At 37.6% G+C, this 23,735-nt stretch overlaps 1 long non-coding RNA gene across 2 annotated transcripts in view; it reads left to right on the forward strand.

Moving 5' to 3' along the window:
* The window catches only part of LOC129646461 (uncharacterized), a 160,147-nt gene that overhangs the window by 80,252 nt on the left and 56,160 nt on the right, over nucleotides 1–23,735 (forward strand). For both annotated transcript variants that reach the window (XR_008711935.1, XR_008711934.1), the window contains exon 2: nucleotides 9,781–9,833. This is a non-coding gene — a long non-coding RNA (uncharacterized LOC129646461). The remainder of the gene's footprint in view (nucleotides 1–9,780; nucleotides 9,834–23,735) is intronic.

Consider the following 23,735-nt stretch of genomic DNA (forward strand, 5'->3'; position numbering starts at 1 on the left):
AGTGTTAACAGCACAGGGGAGAGAATGGGACCATTGTTCAGTCTACCACAGAGGTCATGGTATAGTAGAAAGGTTCAGAATGACTTTCAAACTTTGGCTTAGTGACTGTCTTGATCATAGATTTGGATGTAGTTAATCAACATCTTTGGGCTTCCCTGGTGGCTCAGTGGTAAAGAATCTGCCTGCAGTGCAGCAGATGTGGGTTTGATTCCTGGGTAAGGAAGATCCCTGAGAAGATTTTCCTTCCTGGAGAAGGAAATCACAACCCATTTCAGTATTCTTGCCTGGGAAATCCCCTGGTCAAAGGAGCCTGGAGGGCTACAGTCCATGGGGTTGCAAAAGAGTTGGACATGACTTAGTGACTAGACAACAACAATCGACATCATTATACTTGGTTTTCTTATATGTAAAAAGGAAGTCAAAATAACTACTTAGAGTTTTGTTATAAGGATTAAACATAACATATGAAGTACCAAGCACAGTGACCTAATCAGAGGTGCATAACAAGGTTAATTGCTATAATATTGGTGAAGACCCATTGCTTTCTCCTTCGACACACTAAGGGTAAATTGATATGGATTGAGCATTTATTGTATACATATTGAGCATTTATTGTCTGTGTATATATATATGTATATATATACATATATGCTATATATTGTGTAAAATAAATATATTGTATATATTTATTATACATATATGTATATATACATGTATGTATATATATGTATGGATATATATGTATTTATATATATACACACACACAATATGTACATATATGTATACATATTGTGTGTGTATATATATATAAATACATATATATGTTACCCTAAGAGCTTAACATAAAAGCTAGGTACTCTTTTTTTTTTTCCAACATTTTTTAAGTGAGGAAGAAAAGCTGAAAAAAGATTAATAATGTGCCCAAAGTTAGCTCTCATTGTATCTCAATAGTCACATTGCAAATGACATAGATTACAAGGAAGAATGATGGATTATTACCAGTTTTGGAATCTGCCAATTTGCCTTCTGGCTACAATTTTCATATCCCTCCCCATGCAACATATATTCTTCCTTATCTGAGTATCTCTAGAAGTCAAACCATGGAACTATAGTATCAAACTTAAATTCTAGGATGTAAATTATCGATGTAAAATTCAGATGAAACATATGTGAATTTCCCTGATACAGAGACTCATAAAATGAAATAATCTGTCCTACAAATGTCTGATATAAATTTATACAGGAATAGGGTAAGTTCAATAGATCTGCCATTCCAAAAGAGCAAAAAATGAGAGGTGCATAGCAGTGACTGGCCAATAGCACTTTTAAAATCTAGGTGGGAAAGTCGTCAGGCTCCCTTAACTTGGAATAATGAATATTCTTTGATTAAAGCAAAATTATTTTCCTTGGGTGTTTGCAATGACCAGTGTGCTCTCTTGGCAAAACTCTGATAGCCTTTGCCCTGATTCATTTTATACTCCAGGGCCAAGCTTGCCTATTACTCCAGGTATCTGATGACTTACTACTTTTGCATTCCAATCCCTATGATGATAAGGACATCTTTTTGGGGGGAAGCCTAGCATGCTGCAGTCCATGGGTTACAAAGAGTCAGGCAAGACTTAGTGAGTGAACAACAATAACAGTGTTCTGTGGGAGTAGGTCCCCCATTTGCTTTTCACGGCTCTTGGATCTACCCTCTGGGCTCCTGGCGCTGTCCTCTAGAACATCTTTCCTTTACGATTTTCTTCCTTAGCCTTTTGAAGAATTTTCTTAGCCAGCTTCCTGACTGTAAAGTTGGAGTCCAGAGGGTTTTTTGCAATTTGAGCAAAATCATTCTTGGTGAGACAATGTTGCTTTTACATATCCAAGTCATATGGACTTAGTATGAGTTTGATTTGTGCTTATTCCATTTGTTGAAAACCTTACCCTTGATTGTCTCTAAGACTTGTGCATCTCCAAATAGACTTGTTTATGTCTCTTTGGAATTGGACTTTTGTGAAAGCACACTCTTAAGAATGTGAGGAGCAGTTTTGTCTATTTGAGAGAGTCTATTTGACAACATATTCTTTCAGATATCTCAAGAAAGGGTTTTGGAACTACACTCTTGAATAGATCTTTTTCCTCAGGCCTCATTTTACTTTGAGAATTTTTACTGGCTGGGAAGACTAAAGATAAAAAACAAATTCCTTTATATCCCAGAAAATTTTGTCCCCTCTCTATTCCTTCAAAATTCTTCTTGCAAACTGGCCAGGTCTTTATTTAGCCCATTTCTATCTTCCTGTACGTACATGCAGCTAGGACCAACCAGCTGACATTTCAACATTCTGTGGAGATCTCTTTAGCCAAAATCAAAAGTTAATTATATACATTCACCATCTTTCAAGTTCCTGTAGGCAGCTCTTTTGCCAATTATTTTATTCTAAAAAGCATAGATCGCCATTTTTTCTAACCTTCAATAACAATTTGCTTTATTTTTTCCCCCAGCATTTGCTAAGAGTTTGTTTGCCATTTTTTCCAGCCTCTGCTCGGTGCTCACTGCCAATGGCGCTTATTTTAGATTTTTGTCATGGCAGCACCTCAATTCTAGGAACCAATTACTTCTGCATCAGTTAGCTTTTCTCACGGAGAAAAAAACTACAAAACTTACTGGCTTAAAATAATAATCATTTAAATTTTTTTTAAGATAGTTCTGCTGGTCATTAGTATGAGCTGGGCTTCGCAGCTTACATCTGTAGTCAGCTCCCAGGTCAGCGGGGGGCTGTTTAGTCTAGAACGGCTTTTGTTGAAGCTGCTCATCTAGGTTCCATGTGTTCTTTCATCATCCAGTGGGTAGCCTGTGATTGTTCTCATAGTGGCTGCTCAGGGTTCCAAGAGAAAGAACAGAGAGAGGCAAGTATGGCACTTGAGACCTTGGACTGAACTGGCACACCATCACTTCTGTTGCATTTTCCTGCCCCAAACAAGTTACCAGGCCAGTCAAGATTTAGGAGAAGGGAATATGGACTCAAGCTCTTGACGTGAAAAGCTGCAAAGCCACATTGTAAAGAATATAAATATACAGAGTAGGAGAAATACACAATGTACAATACGATGGCATTAGTATTGATGGTAAAGAACCCACCTGCCAAAGCATAAGATGTAAGAGACACGGGTTTGATCCCTGGTTCAGGAAGATCCCCTGGAGGAGGATATGACAACCCACTCCATTATTCTTGCCTGGAGAATCCCATGGACAGAGGAGCCTGCTAGGCCACAGTCCATAGGATCGCAAAGAGGTGGACACAACTGGTGACTTAGCATGAATAGCATGAACTGACATATCCAGTGAAAGCCTATCCCATTGATCACAGCAAAAGAGCAATGGGAACATTGATAGGTCAGCTTGCAAAGGGACCTGCTGCCCAGCACTGGCCAGAGGTGTACTTGGTGCCAGCTTTGGTTCCCTCAGACACCCTGTACCTGTATCTTACTATCAGTAAATTTTGTTACAATTATTGTTTTCTCAAGAAACACAACAAAGTAATTATTATTCCTTCCAAAAAAGGATGGCTGTAGCCTCACCAAACTTTTCTGTTTCTTTAGGAATTTATTCTGATTTTCTTACCACACAGCTCACTTACCCCCGTATCTATTACTAACCTGCTCCTGATACCCCTCAGTAGTCCACTTGTTTCATTAGACTGGGATAAGGAGTTGTCATCTCCCAATCTGACTCTTGCCTGCCTGCCTGTCTCCATCTCTGAATGACATCAACAGGTTGGATCCAGACCTGTGGACGTGTCTTTGGAGTAGCTTCTGATACTTCACCCACTTTGTAATCATTGTTAGCACTGCTTAGCCTATTGTTGGAAGGGACACTCAGCTAAGTCTCTGTAAATCTCATCTCAGTGGTGAACATGTCTAAAGTGCCCTGTTTTCCCACACACTTCCTTTTGACTAGCTCAATGACTGTTCTTGTCTCATGAGGTACACGTTTTCTGAAAAACTCAACATGTAAAATATATAACTTAGTTCTCTTTTTATAATCTATGGAGAGTGAAGTCTATGTTTGATTATTGAGTTTCTTGAATTTTGCTGAGGTGAATTTCCTACATAAAAATATCCTTCATTTAACATTTTTGCTTAGAAGATACATGGGTAGGATTGGCTCAGGATGAGGTGACAGGGCTTAAGAAAGTTTCCTTTATTATATATTTTATATAACATAAATTAACTACTACTCAATTTGTCATGGTCAATTATTTAATAATTAATTTTGTAATATTTGACCTAATTGCTGATCAGTTTTCCCAACACTCTACAAGAGTGTCATGTTGATTTCTTATAGTGATAGAAGTTTTTGCAAGAATCTTCTCCACCTGTCACACAGAAACAGGGGTGAAATAATCTATATAAAAACATATTGGGAGAGTCATTTGCTGTTCTTTGAAGAAGCATCCTGAGCTGAGTGATTCATCCTGTATTACAGCTCTGTAAGAGGATTTAATCAGATTGATTTGACACTCCCAGCACTGGGTGGTTTATGAGCATTCTCTCAAAGGGGACCTGTATTCAAATATACTTGTTTAACCATGTAATGTCTTAGACATTTAAAAAAATTGCTGTGATAATTGTTTATATGATTGACAGTAGTCTCCAGCCTAATCTAGGGTAGCATTTAATTTCATGCCACATATGGTCTGATTCCCATAAGTGTTGGTTCTTCATCTATAGATTCAACCAACCATGTATTGAAAATATTTGAAAAAAATTACAAAAGGGTCCCAAAAGCAAAACTTGAATTTGCCACATACTTGCGTCAAGGCTGTATATTGTCACCCTGCTTATTTAACTTATATGCAGAGTACATCATGAGAAATGCTGGACTGGAAGAAACACAAGCTGGAATCAAGATTGCTGGGAGAAATCTCAATAACCTCACATATACAGATGACACCACCCTTATGGCAGAAAGTGAAGAGAAACTAAAAAGCCTCTTGATGAAAGTGAAAGTGGAGAGTGAAAAAGTTGGCTTAAAGCTCAACATTCAGAAAACGAAGATCATGGCATCCAGTCCCATCACTTCATGGGAAATAGATGGGGAAACAGTGGAAACAGTGTCAGACTTTATTTTGGGGGGCTCCAAAATGACTGCAGATGGTGACTGCAGCCATGAAATTAAAAGACGCTTACTCCTTGGAAGGAAAGTTATGACCAACCTAGGTAGCATATTGAAAAGCAGAGACATTACTTTGCCAGCAAAGGTTCGTCTAGTCAAGGCTATGGTTTTTCCTGTGGTCATGTATGGATGTGAGAGTTGGACTGTGAAGAAGGCCGAGCACCGAAGAATTGATGCTTTTGAACTGTGGTGTTGGAGAAGACTCTTGAGAGTCCCTTGGACTTCAAGGAGATCCAATCAGTCCATTCTGAAGGAGATCAGCCCTGGCATTTCTTTGGAAGGAATGATGCTAAAGCTGAAACTCCAGTACTTTGGCCAGCTCATGCGAAGAGTTGACTCATTGGAAAAGACTCTGATGCTGGGAGGGATTGGGGGCAGGAGGAGAAGGGGATGACAGAGGATGAGATGGCTGGATGGCATCACTGACTCGATGGACGTGAGTCTGAGTGAACTCCGGAAGTTAGTGATGGACAGGGAGGCCTGGCGTGCTGCGATTCATGGGGTCGCAAGGAGTCAGACATGACTGAGTGACTGAACTGAACTGAACTGGCAACTAATTAAATAGCATTTACATTGTACAGTTGACCTTTGATCAACATAGGTTTGAAATGCACAGGTCAATTTATATCCAGATTTTTTCAATAAAACATACTATAATATCGATAATCTGTGGTTGGTTTGATATATGGATGTAGAACCACAGATATGCATGGCTGACTCTAAAGTCGTATGAGAATTTTTGACTGAGCAAAGTTCAGCACCCTTAACCCTTGCATTGTTCAAGGGTTAATTGTAATTGCAAGTATTTGCATAGCATTTACACTTTATTAGGTATTATAAGTAATAGTGTCTGAGCCTCCAAAGAGGAGAGTTAAAAAGCCAGCTTAAAACTGAATATTAGAAAAACTAAGATCATGACATCCAGCTCCATTACTTCATGGCAAAAAGGAGGGGAAAAGTTGGAAACTGACAAATTTCCTCTCCTTGGACTCTAAAATCACTGTGGATGGTGACTGCAGCCATGAAATCAGAAGACAATTGCTTCTTGGGAGAAAAGCTATGACAAACATAGACAGTGTGTTGAAAAGCAGAGACATCACTCTGCCGACAAAGGTCCATGTAGTCAAGACTATGGTCTTCCCAGTGGTCATGTACAGTTGTGAGAGCTAGATCATATAGAAGGCAGAGTGCCAAATAATTGGTGCCTTGGACAGCGAGGGATTCAAACCAGTCAATCTTAAGGAAATCAACCCTGAATACTCACTGGAAGGACTGATGCTGAAGCTTGAGCTCCAGTATTTTGGCCACCTGATGTGAACAGCCAGCTCATTGGAAAAGTCCATTATGCTGGGAAAGATTGAGGGCAGAAGAAGAGGAGGGCATTAGAGGATGAGATGGCTGGATGGCATCACCAATGCAAGGGACATGAACGTGGGCAAACTCCAGGAGATGGTGAAGGATAGGGAGGCCTGACATGCTGCAGTTCTGAGGTGACAAGGTATTGGCTATGACTTGGTTACTGAACAACAACAAGAATAAATAATATGGAGATGATTTAAATTATATGGGAGGATGCAAATACTACAGAATTTCATATAAGGGACTTGAGTGTCCCTAAAGTCTGGTACCTGAAGGGGTTCTTGGAACCAATCCCCGTGAATGCTGAAGGACATATGGATATGCCCCATTGTGATAGCAATTACTAAAGTAGGGAAAATTTGTTGGAGCCATTTTCTTCAAAAACTAGCCATGATGACAAGAGATATAGATGCTTAGCTAGGTCAATGCTATTAACTCTGTAAAAGAGTATACTGTATAGAAATGTTAGTTATATAATACAACCTTATAGCTATCTTTTTCCTCCTACAGTGAAAATAAAACTTACTTTGTCTGAGAAACTTCACATGTAACATATAGAAGCATGCACTCAATATTTGTTGAATGACTGATTAATAATCCCCCTCCAAGGTTGTGAGATAACTGACCTTATTTTAATGGTTGTGAGAACTCTATTTTTACTTTTTCTACAGTTATGAAAATGACGAGGCCAATGAAACAGGGATATGTTCATCTGACATGTTAGTGTTATACTTAGTTGTTAGCTGTTAGGTCATCTTTGAGCTCTCCAACTTGCTGAGGCTATGCTGAAACATTCAAATAATGGTTTCAGCCCTCATATCATATATGGTAGAAATCCTCAAATCTTTCTAATATATCCCATGATTTTTGAGGAACTTTTCTGATAATGTTGAGAAAGGTGGTAAGGTGGAAGTTTTCAACAGTGTTTTTGAAAATTAGAAAAAAGACTTGACTAAGAGAACCAGAAGGATTATCAGGCAGGTGTGAAAGTCCAGTTGAAATTATGGCTGCTGCTGCTGCTGCTAAGTCGCTTCAGTCGTGTCCGACTCTGTGCGACCCCATAGACAGCAGCCCACCAGGCTTCCCCGTCCCTGGGATTCTCCAGGCAAGAACACTGGAGTGGGTTGCCATTTCCTTCTCCAATGCATGAAAGTGAAAAGTGAAAGTGAAGTCGCTTAGTCGTGTCTGACTCGTAGCGACCCCAAGGACAGGAGCCTACCAGGCTCCTCTGTCCATGGGATTTTCCAGGCAAGAGTACTGGAGTGGGGTGCCATTGCCTTCTCCGTGAAATTATGGCCATAGATTTTAAAGTTGAATGAACATGTGAGATTGTAGGATTTTTTTTTCTTTAGTAGTGTGATAGCAGAAGTAAAAGCATCAGATAACTAATTAACCCAAGTGTGTTTTAACCCTATGGGGAAATTAGCAAAACAAATAGTATTTTATAATAGAGATTGCAAATTTATGTAATGATTACTTTTTTTATATTCTTTGGCTTTTAATAGAAAGTTGCTTGTGAACAGATTTCTAGAACTTCTAACCCAATGCCATTTTAACAGAAATTTTTAGATTACTTTGGGAGCCAAACTATTTGTTTCAAGAAAACACACACAAACCCACAAAAATGGAAGCCCAAAGACCTGTTGCTATACACAGAAATTGTTATAAATTAATGTAGGAAATTTGGAGAAGGCAGTGGCACCCCACTCCAGTACTCTTGCCTAGAAAATCCCATGGATGGAGGAGCCTGGAAGGCTGCAGTCCGTGGGGTCGCTAAGAGTTGGATACGACAGCGACTTCAGTTTCACTTTTCACTTTCATGCATTGGAGAAGGAAATGGAAACCCACTCCAGTGTTCTTGCCTGGAGAATCCCAGGGACGGGGGAGCCTGGTGGGCTGCCATCTGTGGGGTCGCACAGAGTCGGACACGACTGAAGTGATGTAGCATTTAGCAATGTAGGAAATTACAACCCACTCCAGTCTTCTTGCCTGGAAAATCCCATGGATAGAGGAGCCTAGGAGACTACTAGTCCATGGGATCGCAGAGAGTAGGATGTGACTTAGTAACTAAACAACAACAACAAACTCAGCTTTTAGTTGTTTCACTACTTTAGCTCTCAATTTCTCCAGTCATAACTAAGTTTTCTTTTTACCTTTCATGTTTTTATAGATAGTTCTTCCACAAATGAAATATAGAATTTAATTGAGAATGTTCAAAGAATTCAATGTTCAAGGTACAGAATAATACCAAGGGCACACATTCATTAAGTTGAAGAGTATAATCACAGCATACCTCTCAAGAACTATTTAAAATCTGTAATGTATTTACTTGTGAATAAATGCTTATTCTCTTATTTTTCATAAAGAATAAAATAATTTTGAGATGATTTTGAATTTTTAAGTTTGCAAATTAAAAGCACAATATTCCTTTATTGTTCACACACACATACAATATAGATGATAAAAAGTATTCCTTTCCTCTTATATTAGATAGCTTCAATAAGAATTTTACCACAAAAGAAGCAAATATATATATATATATATTTGCAAATTGGCCTTTGCTGCCTTTAAATAGAAGACAACTCTAATTTCTAATTAATTCATCAAAGTATACCATTATAATACTAAGAAACTTAACAATTATTTTGAGAGTTGGTATTATAAAACCAATATATTGGTATATTCGTATTTTTCTTATAGCCCCTGATGCAATATTTAGCAAGCCAATATTTACTTTAGAATAGTGGTAATATAATCCATTATACATTTGAGAGAAACAGATATGACTAGGTATATAAATTATAGGAATTGTTAATATACCCACTTAAATTTAAGATGTACAAGAAAAATTGATGCTTAGAAAATACAAAAAGGAAACAATTACTACAGCAGTTTTTTTGTAAAGCCTACCATATTATATGGTTATATTTTTGTGAACCAAGGTGTATGGGATAACTTTTAACTTTTTTTCTAGCAAGAACTAAATATACTCCTAAAATAAAGTTGCATATGATTTACAAATTCTCACTCATATGTGTTCTCTGGCCTTTTTTTTGACATTCAGTAAAGAATATAAGAATTTGAAACTAAAAATTGATGAGTTCAACCTTACAATGAAAAGTATTTCAACATAAAATCTTTAACATTTTTATATATATATGAAGCAATATATATATATTGCTTCATATATGTTAGAACATAAGACTTTTTTTCCTTGAGTATCCAATTTGAATTTTAACAAAATTTAAACTTTTCTTTTTCAGCACGGAATCTGAGGAGCTGAATGAGATGGTGGCGTCAGCAGAGACTCTTTAAGGTATGCTTCCCTTCTCACCTCAGCCCAACCAGCAGATTAACATTGTCCTGGAGAAGGCAATGGCACCCCACTCCAGTACTCTTGCCTGGAAAACCCCTTGGATGGAGGAGCCTGGTAGGCGGCAGTCCATGGGGTCGCACAGAGTCGGACACGACTGAGCGACTTCACTTTTACTTTTCACTTTCACTTTTCACTTTCATGCATTGGAGAAGGCAATGGCAACCTGCTCCAGTGTTCTTGCCTGGAGAATCCCAGGGACAGGAGAGCCTGGTGGGCTGCTGTCTATGGGGTCTCACAGAGTCGGACACGACTGAAGTGACTTAGCCAGCATACCTCAGGGCAATATCTAGACAATATCCTTATTTGTTCAAAAAATTCATCCATCTAATCTCTCAGCTGTAATGGAAAGGAGCTATGACAACAATTAACAGTTTTACAAAGTTGAACCAAAATTCCTAGAAGTGCACAACAAAACTTGTTCAGAAATGTTCTGAAAGGTACATGAAGGTCAACTAGCTCTTGTCCTTTTGTGGGGACATGAGACAGATGGTGTCATTGAAAGGATCAAGCTGCCTACCTCTGGAGGGCAGAAAAGTCTGTCTAGCACTCGTGGAGATCATAAGTAATCTTAGGAAAAAATCAGGAATGGTGAAATTATCTAAGGCACAAAGCAATATGCTTCTGTTTAAGAAAAATCAGCTGCTACTGGAATTCTGTCTGGACCTAACATATATGCAGTTGGTCTTCTCCACTCAGATAAGGAAGCGTTGAATGGGGGCAGTTAAATTCAGATGGGAAAACAGTGAAGCACTCTGAGAGTTCTCTCAATTTGTCCTGCCGTATACATAGCACATCACCTTTGGGTTTACAAGGTTCTGTCTAGGAAGGATACACAGAAAGTAGCATATCATAAATATGACTGGAAGAATTGGTATATAATGCTGTCCCACATATTCAGAAAATGGAATCCAGACTCTGGTTCCATTAATGATTATGGCACTCCAGTCAAATTTTATAGTTGATTTTTATATGCCTACATAGATTTAAGTGACAAGTATTTGTCTGTTTTATGATATGCAGTGAATATCATGTGAAAAAGAAACATCAACCTTAAAACTATCCTTTGTAACTTATCAAGAGAACTGTTTTCTTTAAAATTTAAATAATCACAGAGAAGGAACTATTATATTTTGACTAATTTTAATAATAATCTATTCATTTTTGGAGCATACTTTTGTCAGATATACCTTTTAATACCTATCTTCTAATTCCTAGAACAGTCAACTGTTTACTATTTGATTTTTCCTGAATAAGAATCCAAGTGTAAAAATAAATTGTGATTTCTTTATAAAGAGCAATTCTATTGTAATAGTTACTGCTATTTTGACAAACTTGTTTATGAAAACAAACCATCTTGAACTCTTTGGGACTTAAAACTGGAAGGTTTATTTCTATACAACATACCCTTCTCAGATGAGCTCTCCTCTGTTCTGTTCTCACTAAATGAACAAACTGATGAAGCAGTTGCTATTTGAACATTTTCTTTTACTGTGGTGAGGGAAAGGTGGGTTGTAGTGAAATATGTAGCATGTTATAATATTTCTACTAATTTCATGTTATTAGCCAAAGTAAATCATACATACATGAAATTATTCAATAAGGGAGGAAAGTGCAATCCAATCAGAATCAGGGCTTTGTTAAAAGCCTCAGTGACCATCTCAGGGAAAACTTGGCAAAAATCACTCAAAATTAAAAATGTGTAGATTTGATTGAGTGATTTGATTTCTAAGAATTGACACTATAGCACAAGCATGTTTATTTCTGTGTTTTTATAATTGAAGAAGAGAAAATCCTTAAGAAAGGTTTTTGGTTAAATAAATCTAGTGCAACCCATTTAGTGGGATACCTCATGAGTGAGTGAAGTCACTCAGTCATGTCTGGCTCTTTGCGACCACATGGACTGCAGCCTACCATGCTCCTCCGTCCATGGGATTTTTCAGGCAAGAATACTGTAGTGGGTTGCCATTTCCTTCTCCAGAGGATCTTCCCAACCCAGGGATTGAACCCAGGTCTCCCGCATTGTAGGCAGATGCTTTACCATCTGAGCCACCAAGGAAGTCTCATAGCCTTTGAAAAATGAGTGAGATGTATTTGAGTTAACATGGTAAACTATTTTAAGATGATATTTTAAATAGTAATTAAAGTGCATGTGTCTTTGATGGTGGAGTGGTGATTTGGTGCTGGAGTTCGTGTGAGTGTGTGTGGATGTGAATGTGTGGGTAAATAAATACCTGCAAAGCACTTAGAGCAGTGCTTGGCAAAAGTAATGATTATAAAAATTTACTATGTGTAAGGTACTCTGCTAAAGTTTCACATTTTTTAAGTCATTGGATACCAAAATCATTTGTGGTGATATTATTATTCTTAGTTTTCAAATGAGGAAACAAAGAGTATATGCATGAACAATGTCTAGAATGATTTTGAGAACTATCTGCAAAGAGTACAGAGTGGGACTAAGGGATGTAGTGGGCTTTTAAAATTTTGCTGTGTTGCTTACTTTTGCTATTAGAATTTTTTTTATCATGACCACATATTACTATCATAGTAAAACTTTGGTAATAAAAATATATGTCATGAAAATGAGCCAAGAGGAGCTGACTTACTTTTGCTAGAATGTACCCTGCACTCTGATGAAGATGGAGGTGTTCCTATGTAGGAAGAATACTTAAGATCTAAACTCTCAACTAAAATTCTTCTCTTGGTCATAATGAAAGAAAGTCTGAGTGGATCACTTAAGAAAATTAAAAACAAAAACAACAACACTCCATAAATCCCAACAACTTAGCTCATTTCTCCAAAAACTGATCACTGTTGATATCAAGTTATTTATTTGAGTGTGATGATCTGTAATAAGTTTGATTATTGTTCAATATGTTTCCTTCTTGCTGGATTCTGCATCCATGTGCTATGGCCATCAGGCTTGGCCCAATGACTTGCTTTGGAAGTGGTATGTTCTGCTTTCAAGAAGAGAACTTAACCATAACTGCAGGATTATACTTTTCTATTTTCTCTCTGTGTTGGGAATTGTAATATCTAGACAGGGCTGCTTCTTTATCTAGGATCTTAGAAGGAAGAGTACATGAAGAACAGTTGTAGAACATATTACATGAGTGAGAGATTAGAAATAAAATTTATGGTGGCAAGTCACAGAGACTAAAACATTTCCTACCATGGCATATAATACAGGACCTCAGAGAAGTAGTAAGAAAGCAGAATTGGATAAAATTCTAGACATCCTCTGGGACAGGGATTGTGAGACATTTCAGCCTTTTGTGTGTGCGCGCGGACACGCGTGTGTGTGTTTTACAGTGTTTTGTTCCTGGAACTGCATTCTCTGAAGTTCTTTATAACTTGTTCTCCTAGAAGAAGGAAAATGTGTCCTGTCCCACCGCTTTCATATTGCCAGGCTTGTTATACAATTTCAATTTGGTTTTTATTTCTGTGTGAGGAAGACTGACTTGTGTTACATGTCCTGTCATTTGAAAAAGAAGTGCCAATATTATAGAGGGTATAAATAGTTACAGTTGTATTTCCTTTCCAACAACTCATTTCTCTAAAGTTTCTCGCTTAATTGCAAAGTGCTGGAATCATTTTAACTTCCAGTGATTTTTTATATTATATAAACTAAAGCATGCACTAAGACTATAGCATTTTTCCTCTAGGTGATCTTTGTATTTCATTTGGCACGAAATGCCTAAAATAAGAACTTCCAATTCTGTAGTTTGGTCTTGACTCTGTGTCCTGTTTTAATGATCAAATTAACTGCTGCTATTAAAAGAGTCATGCTATAAATTAATCTCTCCACCAAGCATAATTGCCACATAATATAAAAATAATTTTCCAGAGAGCAGTTAAGATGTGATCCTACTTTTACTCATTTAAAGCAAAAAGGTTTGATTTTTTAATGGAGTTAAATTGATTGCTATATCTTATATCAAAAGAAGAGAATAATGTGGTTTGTTTCTCTCTTTCAAAGGTCCAAATGTCATCAACTTTTCAGCTAAAGAGGAATATACTAATTTACATGTGTGTTTATTTCTGATAGTTATGCTGCCCAGTGGAGAACTCTTAGAAATATTCTTAGAATATGTGATGTTTGGGAGTTTGCCTTGGCCTCTAATAATACTGTACATGAGCACCATTTCAGGACTGTTGACCAAGGAGGAGGCAACTCTGCCCCAGTATTAAACAAAATATCTAGAGAAAAGGTCATAAATATTACAATCAGTCATCAATTAAGCAGTTCTCCTACTGAACAACCTGGTGAAGGGGCTGCACCCCTCTCTTACATAATACACACAGGATATAAGCCCTTCTGTGCTATCTTGTTCAGTTGCTAAGTTGTGTACAACTCTTTGCAACCCCATGGACTGCAGCATGCCAGGCTTCCCTGTCCTCCGTTATCTCCCAGAGTTTGCTCAAATTCATATCCATTGAGTCAGTGATGCCCTCAAACCATCTCATCCTCTGTTGCCCCCTTCTCCTCTTGCCCTCAATCTTTCCCAGCAATAGGGTCTTTTCCAATGAGTCAGCTCTTTACATCAGGTGGCCAAAGTATTGGAGCTTCAACTTCAGCATCAGTCCTTCCAACAAATATTTAGACATCTATCAAGAGACTAATCTTTGTATCCTGATTTCCAAACATGACCTCAGTAGATGGGCTGACTGCGAATACCGTGTGGTTTATGCTGTGCTTTACAAGGTCTAGAAAGTACCTGATGACCACACATCAGCCTGTATTGAGGGAACTAGGAGACTTCAAGGATAATCCAGCCTTTCCTCCTTCCCCCTCCAAAGCCACAAACAGAAATCTTCAGATAGCATTCTAGATAAAGTAAACCTTCAAGATTTAGAAAAGGTAGAGAAGCTTGGATGGTTTTCCAAAGGTGATAGGGAGTTATAAAGCCTGTAAGGGTGGTGCCTCTATCTTTTAAAAAATGATTTATGCACATGACCTCAATTTCAATCTAAACTATATGCATTTTAAAGTTACTACTAAATATATAGAGGAAATATAAATGGGGGAAAAGAAGAATTCAGATGGTTTACATACAAGACAAATGATTCTATCAGCATTTGGAAATGTTTAAGCATGTGAATCCAAGAGAATAAAGAGTTCCCATATGAAAATACACGCCAATCCAAAAATGTTTACTCTCAATGACTAGGGTGTTTCCTTAAGTAGTGGGTCATTTGATTGAGTCAAATGTTGTTACTGAATGTGATTCTTTGTATAACAAGATTCCATCTTGATGATAAATATTTTGATTTATACATGTATTTATTTACATGAGACTTGTTACATTTATTGGTGATATTTTTAATATCAAAGCATATACTGATGATATGGAGTCAAGCGCGAATGACATAGCATAGTATCTTGAGAGATGACTTTCAAGTCCGAGTCCTAAGAGAAGGTCCAAGGAAGAGAAAGGATGTAGCTGCTGGAAGAACAGCAGGAATTTTTTATTCTCACATAAATTTTCCTAAAGTAATCTCTAAAGGCAGAAAGAAGAAGAGTTGGTAATGTTAAGGAGACTAGTAAAATATTGAGTTATTTGAGATTCTTTTTCAAGCCTTATCAAGCACAGAAGAAAAACTTTTGTATACATATATATAAGTAATATGTATAATCTATATATAAGTAAACTTATGAATTTTTGCCTAACTAAAAAATTTATGATATTTTGATTCCACTTCTTTGACTTGGTATGAATAGAATGCTAGACTTATAATTTTAAAAAGTAGATATGCAACAAGCAACAAAGATTTACTGTATAGCCAGGGAACTATAGTCAATAGCTTATAATAACCTATGATGGAAAATACTTTCAAAAATAATATATGTTTATATGTATAACTGAATCACGCACACACAAAAAGAATTCTACTTTTTGAAATTTTGTAATGTTTATCTTTTTGCCAGTTTTTCTAAACGTCCTATGGACATCTAGTAACAACATATGAGATACAAAATTTTAAATATATTTGTGTAGGATATGATTAATATGAATTAACTGAATATAAATCTCTTATATTTAAATTATTAATGACATAATTCAAGATGATTATATCCTTACTTTTCCTGAACTTGATAAAATATTCTCAGAGAAATGTTAATATGTCTCACTGTGATTATATATTTTTTCCTTTCCCTTATATTTCTTATGACTTTTGCTTTATTAGCTTTGTTTCTTTGTTGTTAAAGTGGCTAGTAGTTTATGATGTCTCTCTTCTTTGTGAATTGTATCTTTTATCATTAAAAATATTAATCTTTGTTTCATTTAAAATTAAAAAAAAAAATCTAACTTCCATCTTGATAGCTGTTGTCTGTGGTCAGTGGCTGGATAGTATACGAAGAGACTCACTTGCTTTGCTTTGATGTAGCAGCCTACCCTTTGGGTCTATCCCAGGTGGCCAGAAAATGAGACCTACTAGGAACCGAGGCCCTTAGTCTGAGGGACTTCGAGGAACTGAAAATCTGCTAATGTCATATGAATTTAGAGTTAAATATTTCTCTATCTGAGCCTCTATATAAGCTGTCAGTCTTGCTTGATTCTCTGACTGCAGCCTTGTGAGAGAGACTGAAGCAGAGGACTCAGTTAGGATATGCCCAAATTCCTGACCCATAAAAACTGTAAGATAAATGTGTTGTTTCAAGCTGCTGTTTGTGGTAATTTATTATATAGCAATAGATAAACAATGCATACCAATTAATCATAATTTTATGGTTCATTTTGTGACTAGTTGCTTCAGTATGATATGGCTTGATATTAAAATGCATATTGTTGTTCAGTCACGAAGACTTGACTGAGTCTTCACAACCCCGTGGACTGCAACATGCCGGTCTTCCCTGTCCTTCACTATCTCATGGGGTTTGCTCAAGTTCATGTCCATTGAATCAGTGATGCCATCCAACTATCTCATCTTCTGACACCCTTTCCTCCTTCTGCCTTCAATCTTTGCCAAAATCAGGGTGTTTTCCAATGAGTTGGCTGTTTGCACCAGGTGGCCAATGTATTGGAGCTTCAGCTTCAGCATCAGTCCTTCCAATGAATATTCAGGACTGATTTCCTTTAAGACTGACTGGTTTGATCTCCTAGCTGTTCAAGGGGCTCTCAAGAGTCTTCTCCAGTACCATAGTTTGAAAGCATCACTTCTTTGGTACTCTGCCTTCTTTATGGTCCAGCTTTCACAAATGTATGTGACTACTGAAAAGACCATAGCCTTGACCATATGGACCTTTGTCAGCTAAAGTGATGTCTTTGCTTTTTAACACAGTGTAGGTTTGTCATAGCTTTCCTGACAAGAAACAATCATCTTCTAATTTCCTGGCTTCAGTCACCATCCACAGTGACTTCAGAGCCTAAGAAGAGGAAATCTGTCACTGCATCCATCTTTTCCCCTTCTACTTGCCATGAAGAGATGGGACTGGGTGCCATGATCTTAGTTTATTTAATATTTAGTTTTAAGCCTATTTTTCCACTCTCTTCCTTCACCCTCATCAAGAGGTTCTTTAGCTCCTTTTCACTTTCTGCCATTACAGTGGTATCATTTGCATTTCTGAGGTAGTTGATATTGCTCTCAGCAATCTTGATTCCAGCTTGTAACTCATCCAGCCTGGTATTTCCCATGATGTGCTCTGCATATAAGTTAAATAAATAGGATGACAATAGACAGCCTTGTCAAACTCCTTTCTCAATCCTGAACCAGTCAGTTATTCCATACAGGGTTCTTGCTGTTGCTTCTTGACTCACATACAGGTTTCTCAGGAGACAGGTAAGGTGGTCTGGTATTCCCATCTCTTTAAGAGTTTTCCACAGTTTGTTAAGATCCACACAATCAAAGGTTTTAGCAGAGTTGATGAAGCAGAGATAGATGTTTTTCTGGAATTCCCTTGCTTTCTCTATGATCCAGCAAATGTTGGCAATTGGATCGCTGGTTCCTCTGTCTTTTCTAAACCCAGCTTGAACATTTGGAAATTCTCCATGCGTGTAATGCTGAAGCTTAACATGCATGATTTTGAGCATAACCTTACTTGCATGGGAGATGAGTGCAATTGTACAGTAGTTTGAACATTCTTTAGTACTGCCATTCTTGGGAAATGGGATGAGGATTGACCTTTTTCAGTACAGTGGCCACTGCTGTATTTCCCAAATTTGCTGACATATTGAGTGCAGCACTTTGATAGCATCCCATCTTTAAAGATCTTAAATAGCTCTGCTGGAATTCCATTGCCTTCATTAGCTTTATTGACAGCAGTGCTTCATAAGGCCCGTTCAACTTCACACTCTAGAATGTCTGGCTCTGGGTGAGTAACCATTACCATCATGGTTATCTGGGTCATTAAGATCTTTTTTGTACAGTTCTTTGTATTCTTTCCATCTTTCCTGGATCTCTTCAGTTTCTATTAGATCTTTACCATGTCTGTCCTTTATTGTGCCCAATTTTGGATGAAGTGTTCTTTTGATATTTCCAACTTTATTAAAGAGGTCTTCAAGAAATACATATTGGGTGCCTGCTAAGTCACTCAGTTATGTTGATCCTATGGACCGTAGCCCACCAGGCCCCTCTCTTCATGGGATTCTCCAGGCAAGAATACTGAAATGAGTTGCCATGCCCTTTTCTAGGAGATCTTCCTGACCCAGAGCTTGAACCCGTGTCACTTACATCTCCTGCTTTGGCAGGTGGGTTCTTTACCACTGGTGCCACCTGGGAAGTCCAAAATGCATATTGTTTATTGTATATTTAGGATTTGGTATAGAATAATAGTTCTCAATGTTTTGTTGTTCAGTCACTCAGTTGTGTCTGACTCTTTGTGACCCCATGGACTGCAGCATGCCGGGCTTCCCTATCCTTCACCATCTCCTGGAACGTACTCAGAACTCATGTCCATTGAGTCAGTGATGCAATGCAACCATCTCATCTTCCTGTCATCCCCTTTTCTTCCTGCCTTCAATTTTTCCCAGCATCAAGGTCTTTTCCTATGAGTCATTTTTTCACATCAGGTGGCCAAACTATTGGAGATTCAGCTTCAGCATCACTCCTTTCAATGAATATTCAGGGCTGATTTCCTTTAGGATTGACTGGTTTGATCTCCTTGCTGTCCAAGGGAGTCTCAAGAGTCTTTTCCAACACCACAGTTCAAAAACATCAATTCTTCAGTGCTCAGAATTCTTTATAGTCCAACTCTCACATCTATACATGACTACTGGAAAAACCATAGCCTTGACTAGATGGACCTTTGTTGGCAAAGTAATGTCTCTGCTTTTTAATATGCTGTCTAGGTTTGTCATAGCTTTTCTTCCAAGGAGCAAACGTCTTTCAATTTCATGGCTGCAGTCACCATCTGCAGTGATTTTGAAGCCCAAGAAAATAAAGCCTGTCACTATTTCCAGTGTTTCCCCATCTATTTGCCATGAAATGATGGGACCAGATGCCACAATCTTTTTTTTTTTTTTTTTTGAACGTTGAGTTTTAAACCAGCTTTTTCACTCTCCTCTTTCATATTCATCTAGAGGTTCATTAGTTCCTCCTCACTTTCTGCCCTTAGGGTGGTGTCATCTACATGTCTGAGGTTATCGATATTTCTCCCAGCAATCTTGATCCCAGCTTGTGTTTCATCCAGCCCCACGTTTCACATGATGTACTCTGCATATAAATTAAATAAGCAGTATGACAATACACAGCCTTGATGTACTCCTTTACCAATTTTGAACCAGTCTGTTGTTCCATGACTGGTTCTAACTGTGCTCAATGTTTAGTGTATACAGAATGACCTGGAGGGCTTGGTAAAACAGCTATCCCTCCTCTAAGTTTTTTATTTAATAAGCCTTGGAGAGTTCTTCACAATTCACATTGCTAAGACATTCCAAAATATTTTAGTTTCCTATGACTGCTATGACACTTTACTTTGATCTTTAGTGATATAAAACCATCAAAGTGAATGTGCTGCTAAGTCGCTTCAGTTGTGTCCAACTCTGTGCGACCCCATAGACGGCAGCCCACCAGGCCCCGCCGTCCCTGGGATTCTCCAGGCAAGAACGCTGGAGTGGGTTGCCATTTCCTCCTCCAATGCATGAAAGTGAAAAGTGAAAGTGAAGTCGCTCAGTCGTGTCTGACTCTTTGCGACCCCATGGACTGCAGCCTACCAGGCTCCTTCATCCATGGGATTTTCCAGGCAAGAGTACTGGAGTGGGGTGCCATTGCCTTCTCCAAAGTGAATGTATTACCTTCTAATTCTAGAGGTCAGCAGTCAGAATCTGATCTGTATGTGTTAAAATCAAGGTATTTTTCTGGAAGCTTTAGGGGAGAATATCCTTGCTATCTGCTGCTTCTAGATGTTGTCTGCATTGCTTAGCCTGTAACGTCTTCCACCATCTTCATGTTTCTTTCTGATTCTGACCCATGACTCTCTTGTGTCTTTTTCATTTATAAAACCCTGTGATTACATTGGATCTATCTAGATAATCTAAGATAATCTTCCCACCTCAAGACCCTTAACTTAATCATATCTTAATCAACAATCTCTTTTGCCAAGTAGCAGTGGTCCCCAAGCTGTTTGGCACCAGGGAATGGTTTTGTGGAAGATGGTTTTTCCTTGGACTAAGATTAGGGGGATGGTTTGGGGATGATTTGGAGAAGGCAATGGCACCCCACTCCAGTACTCTAGCCTGGAAAATCCCATGGACAGTGGAGCCTGGTGGGCTGCAGTCCATGCAGTCGCTAAGAGTTGGACACGACTGAGCGACTTCACTTTCACTTTCACTTCACTTTGGGATGATTCAAGTGCATTACATTTATTGTGCACTTTATTTCTATCATTATTACATTAACGCCACTTCAGGCCCTCAGGCATTAGAGCCCAGAGGCTGGGGACCCCTAATGTAAGGCAACATAATCACAGGTTTCAGGGATTGTGATATAGGCATTATTGTGGGTTCATTTTTCTGCCTAGCACATCAGGTAGTGTTGATGCGCTGGCCTAGGGATTACAGTGTGAATATTAGCCACAATAGGTTATTGGAAAATTAAGCTTTCTCTCTATTGGATTTGGTCTGCCTCTACCATGGCTCTTCTTAGCTTTCCTCTTCCTGAGATCCCACAGTTGCTGTTCTCTTAGCAGGGATGGGGAACAAATGACTTAGTTTTTTCATGTATGCCCCATAGAAGCTCTCAGGGATCTCATTTGAATGTAGGCAGAAGTTGCCGTATGGTTGACAACTGAAATGCTTATCAGTAAGATAAGTTTTTATGATTTTTGATTTTATCTGTATTTTCCCACAATAAAAATCTTTCCTTTGGAGATGTTGTGGGTTTTTTTTTTTTTTTTTTCTTTTCTAAGTTAATTCCAGATAGGTGTTAAAGCTCTAAAAAGTGCTTTCCAAGATTAAGTGAGAAGTTTCAAAGATAACACCACGCTAACTAGAAATAATAATAGGCTGGAAATATCCTCTGTGAAGACTTTGCTCACATTTTCATATTCTTTCTAAAAAATAAGAAAACCTTTGATTATTTTTTCTTCTATTGTATGTATTCACGAATATGTGGGTACCGAGTTCAGCATTTAAACATGCCTTGACTCCAAATAATTATGATACTTTCTTATCAATGATTCCTCTAAGAGAAGCATAATTGTTGTCAGTAAATTAAAAGATTGAGATTGAAGGTTTAAATATATCATCTGCCCTTGTCTGTCACTTTATGTAATGGCACAGTGTATGATATGTGTGTATCTACTTGTAGATCACAGAACTCTCTTAAAGGGCAGGGTTATGTCTTTAGATTTGTATCTTTGTGTTTTGCCTCCTAGCATGCTCAGACAGACACTTTGGTGGTTTTTATCTCTTCTAGGGACTGTATCTTTCTCAAATAACTCAGGGTCATTCAGAATTCCAAGGAGTTTGCTTGATTCTGTCTGGGAGCATTAGGGATGTTAAGGGTCCAAATAAAAAGACTCTAGAATCTTAGTATGTATTACAATTGAGTGTTATTTAGGATCTGTTATTATATGCAGGTGTTAGAATTAAAGAATCATATCTTGTTGCATGATGTCTTTGATCTTCTACCAGTCCTTGTTTTCCAGAATATTCAGGATTCCTATGGATAAAGTCCTTCATTCATCTCTTTGTATCATGCTTCTTTACCAGTACAGCACCAAGGTCAGGGACCTTGGTGCTCTCATGCGCTCCTGCCTTAATCTCCACAACCACTGGCATCAGATGCTATCTAGAGCAAACACAAACTATGTCATATCTTACTCCCAACCTATATTAGCAGTTGGGTTTTCAGATACCTGATGTGTTGATTCTTCATTAGGATGGCATTAAAAATGGAAAGTATAAAATCTTTTCAGTTTTTTTCCAAATTAAATATAAATTGGATTTAGAAGTGCATGCTGCACTGAATGCCTTTGTGTATCCACAGATCTGCTAAAAATGGAAAATACTTACATGTGAAAGAGAAATAAATGTTAATAGGCCTCAGCAAAACTTCTAAGTGACATCTGTGGCTATTTGACCACCATTGTAGGTGAATTTCAAGTAAGTAAAGTCCCACGCTGTCCTCAACAAAACTATCATAAAGCATTTTTGAAGAACTTTAACTTTGTTGTGTCTAAATTAACTATGAAATGAAAAATAATTTTGCTACTTTATTTTAACTGAAAATTGTATAATAAACCTACCAGCCCAATCATTCATAATACAAGATTTTTCAGAGGAAAGAGTTGACACATGTACTTTCCTTGTGATTTTTTTAACATAAATACTTGGCTTGCTTTTGGCCATGTTGCTTACGTAAATTCATTGTCTCTACTGATACTTTCAAGAGTCAATGTAAGTCATTTTAAGTATTTTTCTCAACATTTTAAAATATTTCACTTCTCTTAAAGTTTCTTAGATTGTGATGTTAGGGATGTTTTGAGAAATAGTTGACATTTTCTACTGGCAAAATTAGTATTCTCAATACATTTATGTAAAAAAAAAATCAGTGCTTTCATGAACCACAAGAATTATAGATATATATTGCAACACTGGTTAAAGAGACCAGCTAATGTACATTTATTATCCTCTCTCTATAACATTCAAAGCAGATATGTTCTGAAATTTTTTAGATTTAAAGACATTTGCCTCCTCCTGAATTATTTTAGTCCATCTCTAGGGAGGAGTTCTGTTGCCGACTTATCAGATGTGAGACAATTTACACGGTATAAAAATAAGTGAAAGTAATGTGATGTGCCAGATTTCTTGTGGAATATGAGTAATCATCCTGTTGGCATGGCAAGGAGATTCATAGAAAAACAGTCTTTTGTGATTATCGCTGAAAATTAATTGTAATTAAAGATTTTATGTATAAAAGAATAAATACAGTAGGTTGGATTCCTAACTGAAAATGAAGAGCTTCTTCTGTTCCTTAGTATGCTTTCCTTGAAAGATGTGTTTTCTCCCTGTATCAACTCATTAATAAATAAATAATTATTATCACTTTCTATGGCTAAGATACTATAGTAGGTAAGGAGAAGAATAAGGAATAAAAGATGCTCCAGAATATGCAGTGTAACTGATCACTGAATAAGGAGTGATGCACATACCAGGAGTGATAAGGAAGCAAGCTGGAGAAAAGAAGAGATAATTTCTATCTAGGGCTTTAAAGGGAAAGCTTAAAAAAGACTCTGACAAAGGAATACAAATGAATATGATATAATATGCATGCGTGCATGCAAGTCACTTCAGTTGTGTCTGACTCTTTAAGGCCCCATGACCTATAGCTTTCCAGGCTCCTCTGTCCATGGGATTCTCCAGGCAAGAATACTGGAGCAGGTTGCTGTCACCTCCTCCACAG

This window comes from Bubalus kerabau, chromosome 3 (assembly GCF_029407905.1).
Source record: "Bubalus kerabau isolate K-KA32 ecotype Philippines breed swamp buffalo chromosome 3, PCC_UOA_SB_1v2, whole genome shotgun sequence".
Classification (NCBI taxonomy): domain Eukaryota; kingdom Metazoa; phylum Chordata; class Mammalia; order Artiodactyla; family Bovidae; genus Bubalus; species Bubalus kerabau.